General features: G+C 31.7%; 1 protein-coding gene across 2 annotated transcripts in view; it reads right to left on the bottom strand.

The window, feature by feature from the left end:
• Positions 1-12,316, bottom strand: part of LOC148227766 (nephrin-like) — a 305,887-nt gene that overhangs the window by 149,635 nt on the left and 143,936 nt on the right. The window contains exon 5 of one of the 2 annotated variants that reach the window (XM_088203014.1): positions 4,958-5,006. The exons of the other annotated variant lie outside the window; for it this stretch is intronic. The gene's annotated coding sequence lies outside the window, so the exon portion shown is untranslated. The remainder of the gene's footprint in view (positions 1-4,957; positions 5,007-12,316) is intronic. 2 annotated transcript variants of the gene reach the window in all.

Here is a 12,316-nt window from a genome sequence, read left to right as displayed (position 1 = left end):
GTCTCTTAAACATCTTATATTTACTTGATAAATAAATATTTTAAATTACACACAATTTCAATTTTTTTTTTTACTTCCCTCGACTTTCGAACATTCAACATTCGCACACATTTCATGAACCAATTATGTGCGAAAGTCGAGGTTCCTCTTGTTTTTCCTTCTAAAAAAAAACATTCCATTTTTCCAATATTGCACTGGTTTACTAGGCAGTAATGGAATATGATTACACTACAATATATTTTCTAATATGACTGTTTTCAACAGATAAATAAATATCTTGATTTCAGCAAGAGATAACTCGAATACCTATATGTGATTTTCTATGGAAAATAATTAGATGTAGTCTTTATCCTGTTGCTTTTACTAGAAATATGATAATGTATTATTCGTAACCGCAAATTATATTATTTATTATGGAAATGGTAGACCACACGTGTTCGATCAACCATGATTATTCAATCAATTGTTTTGATAACAAGAATACGATCATGTTTTTGTTCGACCTACTTAAATTCAATCCACATATCTTTCACGATTATTTCCTCCATTATTATTATTATTATTTAACCGAAACGTAACACATTGGAACAAAGGAGGAAATATCACATTATGACACGTCCATTTGTTACAAGCGGTTGACAGAATTTGATACAACTGTATATTTAGCGGCGCGTGTTAGCGCCGGCCGGCACGTGGACGAACCGCCGGTTTATTACCCCTGATCGAGATATAGTTTACACCTACGAAGGTGTGACTGTGGAGGTATAATAATCGTCAAAGTGGCAATATATCCACGTTGTTGCAACAACGCGAACCGAAGCCACGAAACTGGTACACGATTATTGCGCAATCAGTGAGTGCTGTGCTTACTTTTTTTTTAATATGGTAATAAATTTTATTTATTATATGTATATATATATACATATATACACAATGAATTATGTGTGAAGCGTTTTCGGAAGCGAACAATAACGCTGTTAAACACGGGCATTTTGAAAGCAATCGAGGTACGCCTTGGATGTCGGCCAAGTTTGTATCTGGAGAATTTCTAGCAATATGTTTTGCATGATTGAAAATTTCGCATTGTATGCTTATACATGTGCGGAATATGGGTATAGGATTCATGAAAGGAAACTAGTGATATTGAGAACAGGGTTAAATGCAAGAACGTCTCTCTCCTTCACATATCTATTCGGGAAACTAACGAAAATCATTAAACTTATTATAATAAATTTCTATTCTCGAAAGCATTTTTTATATAATTTTTAAATTTAACCTACAACTATATATTTTAAAGTTTCTCAAGGTCTTTAAAGTGACATGCTTAATTTAAAAATAAAGACAGACGCTTTGTCTGTTATATTTTTTCATAGTTGAATGGTTAGATGTTGAAGATAAATGTATTTAAGTTAAAAAATACAGGCGGCCCTCGACTTTCGCACAATTCGCTATTTCGCACATTTAAAAAAAAAACATTTAAAAAAAAAAAAAAAAAATATGAGTGAGAAATGTAACCACTTCAGTGTTGATAGGAACAAAAAGAAATCAAGGACTCATAAACTTGGATGAAATAGAAAAATCTTTGTTATCATGGGTCGATGACCAACATCCTCTGAGGATTTCAATTATTCAAGCGAAAGCTTTTAGTTTGCACAAAGATTGGAAGGATTGATTAAAAAAATATTTTAACACAGTTTTTAAAGCAAGTAAGGGTTGGTTTTACAATTTTAAAATGAGTATTCTTTTCATAACGTTATATTTACTGGATAATCGGCTGATGCGGATAAAGATGCTGCAAAAGAATTTATTTCCTAATTATCCAAAATTATTGAAGATGGAGAATATTCCTCTAGCCAAATATTTAATGTAGATGAGACTAGTTTATTTTGGAAGACTCTTAAACAATGAAAAATATGAATGAAGCCATCACGCATCTTGACAAATTTTTAAATATTATGGAAGATTGTAATCCCAATGGAGAACGCATATCTCAAGTGCGTAGGGTGATCAATAAAGACATAGCATGCTATAAAATACTATATGAAGAAAAGAAAAAGAATAGTGGAAAAAAGTTAACTCTTGATAAATTTTCAAAGAAAATAACACTAAACATGTCTCTTAAACGCCTTTTAAACATCTCATATTTACTTGATTTTAAAATACACACAATTCCAAATTTTTTTTACTTTCCTCTACTTTCGAACATTCAACATTCGCACACATTTTCAGGAACCAATTATGTGCGAAAGTCGAAGGCCGCCTGTAATATGTTTTCAGAGTATTTTAATAAGTACAGAAAAGCCCCCTATAGCGTATTCGGGAGTCCTTCCTATAGCGTTCCCCCGTATAGCGTAGTTTTTGTTACTGTTTATCCTTTGACCTCGCTAGACGAAAGATGGCGCAGGCGAAACGCCGCCGCGCTATTACATTCCAGGTATATTCATTACAATACAGTAAGAAAATTTATTTTTTTGTAAGGCTATGAGAAAATTATGATCAAGCAAATCAATGTGCACGTTTTTTAATGCATTATGTATACACTTTTCAGGGGGTTTCAATCATTATATTTTTTTTATAATATTTAATCATGTAATACATATCTATTACAAAGTATTGATGAAACATAAAATATATTTTAATATATGATATAAGACATTCTATATCCAACATACAAATTTTAGTGCATTTAAAATAATACGTAGTCTTTCTAAACTTAGCTAATTTTTTATTTCAAAATTTAAATGCAAAGCCCATGTAAATATAATAATTTATTCAATACGATTGTTCCACAGAGCAATCTGCCGAATTAAAAAAACAATAAGAAAATTGTCAAGCGCCATATTATAAAATTCAAGAAGAAATGCAGACAAAAGATAATAAGGAAGTAACGATGCAATTAAGGTATTTTATTTGTGTTGAGAATTTAATTAAAAATAAGGTGTGAACATATAGCGGAAACGTTTGGTTTGATGACTTGTTGCTTTAACACTAAAATTATTATTAAATTCATTTAGGAATAAAAACAAATTGTAAGATAAGGATAAAGTGTATCTTCACTTAATTTGTCTTGGGTCTCTAATATTTTTTTTATACTATTAGAAGAATACTAGAAATGATTTGTCTTGGTTGACGCATTTTCGATGTAAAGTTTGCGCTTCAACGATCGGCAATAGATCGCAAAAAAGATCGACAGACGTAAAATTACTACGTGATTCCGTTCCGGTGAAGAGATTCGCGGCATCCAAAGTCAAAGTGCTCGAAGTTTGTCATCTCCCGAATGTCTGAATTTGTAATATCGATATAGGGTTTAATTAAACTGAGGTTCCAAACGGCGTCTGCGGTTTGCGTTATGGATTTCGCGAAACGAGTTTCAATTTGCGATCGTTTCGACGCTGATTGATTGCGGGAGTGAAATAGACTTCGGCGAATCTTCGCATTGTTCGAGAAAATGCTTATTTTATTATTTATAAATTGGAGACGGAAATGGTGAAAGACGACGTATTGAGCATTGAAGCCTGAAAGGGGAATTTTATTTCATGTGGAAATCTAATGTGTCGACTGTGCGTGTATTTTTAACTGGAAAATATTAGGTGTCGAAACGTTGGATAACACAAAATATCTATATAAAATATTTGCCTCTCACCTGCAATATAAATTTAATAAACGTTTTGTATTCCTTGTATTTTGAAAATCATCAGATTCAGTGAAAACGTATAAGTTATGCACAGATGTTTTAATAGTCTTTCTATATTTAATTTTTTTAATATACTTAACATCAATAAATTTCTCTATAAATACTAAAAAATGTCAACATTTTATTGAATCTATCCATAAAACTTTAATTAGATGACATATATATAGCTTGAAATATGAAACTGGCGTTGAAAAGGAATTCCTTATGAACTAAATTTAGTGCTATATATAATGCAAGTTCTAAATGAAGCTTTGGTTAATTACTATAAATTTAATTTATGTATGTGTACAATAAAATTACGTTTTAAAAGTATTTATTATATTAATAAATTTGATCTCATTAATTAATTAACGAAATAATTCATTTTACTTATGCAATTTTGAAGAGCAAGTAATTATTTCAACTTTAATTTTTTAAAGATAAAATCTGTTCTTATTAATTTTTGAGCTTTAATGCTTAATAATTTAATAAAATAAATTTACAATAATATGTTGATATTATATGTAAATAATTATTTAAAAAAATATTATTTTTTATGTAAAGCAATTTGTTAAAACAAATAGCGCTAAACTTAAAGCTCTTAAATAACCAAGTAATGTATATTTTTTAACTTTAATGAGCTGGAAAAATGTTAATAAATAAAAAACATTTTTTAGACGTGCACTTATGTATCAATCTGAGTTTAACCAGATGCTTTTCAAGAGTTAACCATTATCGAGCGCATTACGAGCGAACAGTCGCTTCACTGATTGCCCAAGAAATTTAATCTACTGTAATTTAAGTTAATACACAATACCCATATATAAATATATATTATTTATTTATATAATTAATCATGTGGATGCGTGTTTGCGCTATATAATTCATTTTTAACTCAGATTTACGTCACCCAGTTTTTTGTCATACACCGGGAAAAATTTGACGTTGACGTACCGTAATTGACTGAGGTTTGTTTCGTTATTTATTTACATCGTTGGGGTATAGACAGAAAGGGCGAAAGAGAGAGAACAAAAAGCTTATTCGAAAGCTTTCGATTCATTTAGCTCCGCAGCTAAAAAAAGCTCAGATCCAACGGGCAGATAGTTTATCAGGCCGTACAAATCCCCGATTCCACTTATTGAAATTACATTGAAATCGGTTTGTAAAAGCAAGATTGAGTGATAAAATCTGCTGGGTGTTGAGCGTGTGTGTATGTTTCTATACACGAACAGGCTCGTTCGTAGTATTTTTTAATTTGAAAAGTAAAAAAATTGGTAAACTCACTCTCGGTTCATTTTGCGCGACTCGGTTGAAAGTTTGGTTTGCTACATACCTGAAACAAATTAAAAATACATATCGTTAGTGGTGAATAAACATAGTATTACATATATTGTGTTTGTATTTCATCAACGATATATATAATAAATAAAGGGTGTACCCTTTAGGGAGTTTATTATATTATAATGCAGTTTGGTAAATATTTAAATTTGACAATGTTTGCATTATGCGTTGATCAAATATTTTAGTGCCTGCTCCAATGAAAGCGTGTAATTATATTTAGTACATTTATAATGATATATTATATATAAACTATCATTAATTATATTGTATTGATTAACTACATATATTATTTAAAAAATAAAAAAAATAATTGATTGAAAATAAATAAAGTTGTTCTTTAACATTTGTCAGAGGAGTTATAATGATGCTATTTTTTATAATAAAAACTAACTAAAGACAATCTAAAATAGCTCATTTGACTCATAAGGAAAAAATGAAACATATAAAGTGAGTCGAAATAGGTTTCTTTAGGCTTCAATTAAGTATTTTTTTAAAGAGCAAATTGCAGAATTTGATACTTTTTATTTAAAGCACCTGCTTAGCTGCTATCTTATTAAAATAATACATTGATAAAAATAAGTTGACTTAATCTTTATACGTGTTATTTTTTTTTTATTTGTATGAAAAATATGTTTATATATGCGTACATTTATAATACTATAAATAATTGGGATGGTTCATATTTATTGGAACTACTTTTTAACGCGCTTTTTCAGTTAAAGATCAAATAAAGATCTTATATTTGGATATTAAAAATTAAGATTTAAAAAAATTTGAGAGGCACTCTATAGCAAAATTTGACCCTCGATTCTATGTAATATATCTACAAATACATATGTATGTGTGACACATAGGTAAAGAGTATATTTACATGGTAAAGTTAATACACTTTGGCCACGCCGAACATCGTTATGTCATTAACAAGGAACCGTATACCCCAATGAAAAATTAATGAAACGTACACAGCAACGACATCGGTGATAAATGGCCGCAAATCAATCCGGCGCAGATAAAAATACACTTATGCGGCGATCCATCCTCCCGAGTCCGCCTCTGGCTCTCATACATAATGCCCGTAAATTAATTTTCGGAGGCCCTCTCATACGCGCACTCGCTCATACGAAAAACAAATTATCGTTTTTCACACGCCGAGGAAAAATTGGCCGAGCATCAATCCGGCGGAAAATGGTAGTCCGGCCCTGTCACGAAGACGTATGACTTAGAAAAAATGTGTTTATTTTTGTTTTTTGCCTTAGGTCCCTCTCTATTGTTTGCAATATGTCATGTCCTTTCTCGGGCAATATCCAGTCGGAGTCTCCTTTGTTGTGACATATTTTTCGAATGACGAAAATCTATTTTTTTAACCTATCCACTGCCGCGAGGATATTATAATTTAGCATCAATAGCTAAAGAAGAAAATATGTAAACATTGCGGTTAATATATGTTAAGACTGTGGAACGATATATGAATTTATATTCTTTATTTTTCCGGCTAATAAAACAATATTTATCACATCAATATATAAATATATATGAATGTATAAATACCATATAATAAAAATAAGCAATAAAATAAAAATCTATGTGCGATTATTAAGTACGAAACATACAAAATAATATCTTCTTTTTAAGAGTCGTATTGCTCTCGTTAATAGCTAATTTTATGCTTGTACTACAATATCTGAAAGTTGTCCGAACCGAAGTTCAACTGAAGTCGGCCGAGGTTGCCGACTTCCGAGTAGCGGCCACACTGCCACAAATTTCATATGCCGTCCGGACGGCGGTCGTGAATGATGTGCCAAATAATCGCAATTTTTAAATTGTCATATTATTAAAATTACGCTACTGATAACTATAAAATTTTGTGTGGGCACTCACCAATACAATATCAGTGAAAACTTTTCGGTCGTAAATATTAATGAAAAATGCCATAAAGCATAAAAATTCAGAATACGAACAACACATCTGTGACTATCCTATAATTTGTCGCACATCGATTCTAAATAAGAATTCATTATGGTGTGACATTTAAATAAACCGATCTAGGAAAATACATAAGGATATTCGAAACGATTTTTTTTAACAAAATCAAGTACCACTAATTATTTTTTAACTATTTAATTTTATATGAAAAAAATATAATAACGATATCTGTTAGAAGAATATACTATTAAAAATATAATTAATCCCTTTTGGTGCCCTAAAATATTCAAAGATGACAGTAAGAGTCTGTTCAAGTCCCCGATAAGCATGTGGTATTATAACTTGACCACGTGACTACGATGCAGCGCTCGACATACATGTTGACCATAGGACGCCTACGCGCATACTGAAATTGAACCGAATTACTTGTTCTATCTCAGTTTGCTAAAAAACATATCATTATCTCTCTCACTATCGTCACTTAACACGCGAGAGCAAAAGGGGAAGTATCTCACCGCTCGTGCTCGAAAGAGCAGCTCCGACTTCGGTTCCCTTGACTTCGATCCGTTTGCCGACAATGTTCGGAAGCACTCGAAGCTGGCCAAGCCGACTGAATTACCCCCACTTTACCTCCCGTTCTCGGTAACCTCGGACAACTTCCAAACTTACGCAATGATGGGTTAAAACAGAGTGCGAAAACACAACGCATGAGCGTGTTCTGCGGTAAAAAGCTACATTTTTGCAAAAATGTTTGATTACAAATGTATTAATACAATAAATAAATGCTAATTACATTCAACTAATATATATGTATATCTGAGAAAAGGAATTAGTGATAACTATATTATTATAATTTCAATCGATCATCACAGAATGCTTAGATTTTCTTAATTTCACGGATAGATATTTAATCAAATCAAGCTAGGTTGCATATACTATAAGCTAATTATAATTATTTTATAATGATCTATATAAGGACGGAATAGCGTAGTCCGTAACGTCTCAAATTAGTAACTCTGAGGTTGCGGGTTCGAGCCCCGGCAGTGGCACTGGAATTTTCTATTATAGAATAATATAAAATTGTATAACACATAATAATTTATAATTAATAATATATATGACATCAATTCACAGACGTTTAGTCTGATGATTTAATAAAAAATATCTAATATGTATTCAGCATAAAAACGTGCTCAGCAACCGACGCTTTAAAATTATTTTTGGATATATTGTTATAAATAAGGAATCCTTTGCTATGGAAGCATTTTTCAAATAAATTTTGTACCAATTGGTTAATCAAAAACCGTCTTAGTAGAGCTTTATTAAGACGGTGAGCTTTATAACACTACCCAATAAAATATAGATTGAAAAAGTATTCACATTCCCAATAAAATATTTACTATTATGTTTCATAATAAATAACATTTTTACGTATTTAAGATTCTATAATATCCATCAATATTATAATAAAGTATTTTTTCTTTTAATTTTAGTTATTGATTTCAATAGTTTTTTTAATTAGTCAAGCTATTTACTAATATTTAATCAGAGCAAGTGTTTGTAATTTTGAAACCATGTTATGACTTAATTTATTAATTTGGTTACACTACTCGTTTTAATATATTTAAAATACTTATAAGAAGTAGAAATGGTCTTCTCCAGAAGATTACTGATAGTAAGAGCGCAAAAATATAATGTAATATGTTTTACACAAATTTACGGGAAAGACAGTGCATGTTTTGAGAAGCTTCGCTCTTGAAGAAAATCCTTTATCAATTTCCTTCTAAAGAAAAGCCATTTTAACGTACAACCGCGTCGAATTTTATACAAAATTTATTAGCGTCCGCAGAGATAATAAAATAAATCGCTTCTTTAAACGGCGTGAAATTACCGCTCTCCTCCGCTACCGGTGTACGCATTTTCTTTTTCAGCGAAAAAAATGTTGCTTGACAAAAAAATGTACGAGAATTGAAAGCAAAAAGGAAAAAAATGTACATACAACATAACGACGATATTACGATTCGTGTAACGGTATACGAAGCGTAAAAAACGCGAGATGAACGGACAAAATGAACGCCTTCCGTTGCTGATCTTTCAAGAAGAAGAAAAAAACAATAACAAAATAAATAAACTATAATAAAAAAAAACGATGGCAACGAACTCACGAACTTTTCAAGAGTGAGTTTTTAACGGCGAAAATCGGCATCACGTAAAACATGAAAAAACTTCGATTATATCTTTCGGAGCTTTGTAATTGTTCGCATTTGAAAGCTTTCGTATAGAACAAAAGCTCGTGTTCCACGTCTTGGACCTATTTTTAAATGTCCTGATACATATTGAGGTCATATCCGCGTTCGTCTATTGCGAATAACGGATATTGCAGTTCTTCGAATTGTTCGCCATGTCACACAGATCCGTGTCATTCGAGAAAACAAGTCCTGTCTGCTTCCAGACTTAACTGGTTATCTAACGCCGTTAACCGAGCGAACGTATATTAACTGGAGAGAAAAAAATACGTTCTTTTTCATCATCATAAACGTTAGCGTAATAAAACCATCATTAAAAAATAATATTACTTTTCGGTACAAACAAAAAAAACTTATGCAATAGTCAAACACATTAATGGATAATTTAGTTGTCGAGGAGTTATTATTATATATAAAAAACTACAGTTAGAATACTTGGTTAAAAAAAATCTGTATTAAAAAAATGTTATCTGCAATATAAAAAATTGGCTAAATTTTGAAAACTGTGAAATGAATTCTGAAGTTTTTAATTGGAAATTTAGAGTTTAATAGTGCATTATTAAATACCCTAAAAAATAAGTAAAAAGCCTATTTTTCTTGATTAAATAAGAAAAAAAATTTTGTCCTGTAAATATTAAATATAATATTAACCTCTCAAGAAATAAAAATCTGGGTTTGATCTCTGATGGCGAATCGTTATGGAAAAAATAGTTTTAACTTAGATACTGTTAACATATCTTTTACATGCTCTGCTCGAATATTCTACACATGTTTCTATATGATGTAGGCAAATTATGGTTGTGTGCCGCGATATTTTTCACGAAATCGTGATTCTTTAGCGATCACGAAGGTCCGCGCGGTGTTGCGGAGTCGTTCAAAAGATACGTGATCGAAACAAGTGGTTTGTTTCTTTAGACAGAACGTGTCTCAAAAGTGGTTATTGCTTTTCATAGATAAATTGCCAACGATTCTCTTCTCAACAGTCGGTGTAATTTAGAAGTTTCCCAAAAAAGAACCAAAGCACGTCGAACGTGGTTTGAAAGAAAAAATCTCTGGAATGCGAGTCTTGAGATTTTACGAGGTTACATGTACTAAGTAAATGTGCTTCAGAATGCTTTAACGCTTTCTATTTTAAGATCAACTTGCTTATTTATATAAACAGCCCTTTGAACCCCTTGAAGGATTACATCATACTGTATTATGTATTTAAATGTAGCCCACAGCTATAGTTGACTTGAAACTAAAATACAGTATTGCTATAAAAAAAAAGCTTTGAAGTTAGCAAACAATTGTATAATAAATTAGACTATTGTATCTATTTTTTTGGATTTGGAATAATTTATATAATTGTGAAAAATATGTATATGTCATTATCATATATTGTTCATACTGAGTATTCGTTTTCCGATTTTAACGCTTTCATAAAAATCGAACAAAACTTTCGCCATCCACCCAGAGTCAATTCCGGCTTTGAAAAGGCCCTTTTAGTATACAAAAAGGACGGGGTTAAAAGTCGCACATAAACGTCAGAGTGCATTCCGAACGAAACATATATTTTCCAGCGTTTCCCAAACACACAAAATTTCGATGCATTGATAAAGCCCGAAAAATGCATTGTGGCGTAAAAAAAAGTCTCGCCAGTCCAACGAATTTTTGCGAGCTTTTCTCGTTGTTGTTGAAAGCTCGGCGCTTAATAAATCTCTTCTCTTTCATTGTGCTCTAAGCGAGTATATTTAGTATTTATACGTATATAAACTAAGTAAATATATACATATTTATATATGTTTGTACTTAAACACACATACACAAAGACCTCTTTGATCGTTTAACATAATGGATGCTACATTATGTCATGTTTATTATAAGCAAATAAATGTCGGTGACATGTGAAAGGGATGACAACTTATCAACATCTTTCGAATTTAATAACCCATCTTTTACGTAAAACGTTTTCATTCGTATGGCATTCGAATAAGCAATTCATTTTCATTGTATCTCATAAATATTTTTCGTTTATCGAATACGTATACCTTTTTATTGCCATACGTTTCGACGAAAGCAAGTCATAATTATAAAGGGCTTGCGTATGTATGTATAAGAGGCGCAAGTCTGAAGTTTCTACGACCGTAATTGTCTTCCATATTTAATCACTATTGTTATATAGTTCGGAGTCAAATACCCAGACGCATATAATCGTTTTTGACCTTAATTGTAACTAGCGCAATATAGAGAGAGTAAGGCACAAAGAGTTTCGGCACGAGTTTTGCGCTCTTTGTTCGGCGGACTTTTGTTTTCAAAAAGTGCTCAAGATAAAAGTCGAAGTTTCAGAGGGAAAGGGGTTGTAACGTTTCGGCCCGTTTCTTATCAATGGAGAAAAGGCTCTTAGGAGCTGGTAGAAAAAAGTTTATTTAAAACGAGCACATGAGAAAAGATACATTAGGTATCTGCTACCATATACACATATAATATAACCTATAAACTCAGACATATCAGATGAAAATATATAAAATTTTAAGAATATATTAAGTTAGTTAAAATTATAATCAAACCATATGTTCTTATTATATATTTTATATATCAAAAATTTCAATACGATAGTGTGAAAGCATCTTATACTTTTATGAAAGTTACAGATACAGATAATAGTTCTAAATTGTATGTCACTGGTTAAATTAAGAAAGTTTATAATGAAATTTATGAACGTAACAGAAGAAAAAAATATATAGTTCAGGTTATAAATTTTAATGCAATCCACATACGAACGTCGTTAAACTTAATATACAGCCTTCTATTTCCTGTGAAACAATTTCCAAGCCGGACAATTCCCCGTAACGACTCTATCAAAGTATCCACGGGAGATGGGGGTGTTCATAAATTTTTACGCCACAATATTTGTGTCGGCATTTAAGCCGCGGGAAGTTCCCGGAGCAATCCATTCACAACGAACTAGGTGTGGTGGGCGTTCTTGGCGCATCCGCACGTGGTATGGGGTGGTGGGAGGTAGGGAGGACTTTACACGTGGAAGGAACTTAACAAATGTCAGCGTACGCCACGTGGTCTACGGTCGCCAGGGGCGGTGCGCCATTTTACGGCGACGTTTATGGAACGCGACTAATTTCTGGCACCGCGGGGC

This window comes from Plectrocnemia conspersa, unplaced genomic scaffold (assembly GCF_051122295.1).
Source record: "Plectrocnemia conspersa isolate PC_06_02 unplaced genomic scaffold, ASM5112229v1 ptg000013l, whole genome shotgun sequence".
NCBI classification, from domain to species: Eukaryota; Metazoa; Arthropoda; class Insecta; order Trichoptera; family Polycentropodidae; genus Plectrocnemia; species Plectrocnemia conspersa.
Note: the sequence above shows the minus strand (reverse complement) of the source record. Positions and strands in the feature narration are given on the sequence as shown.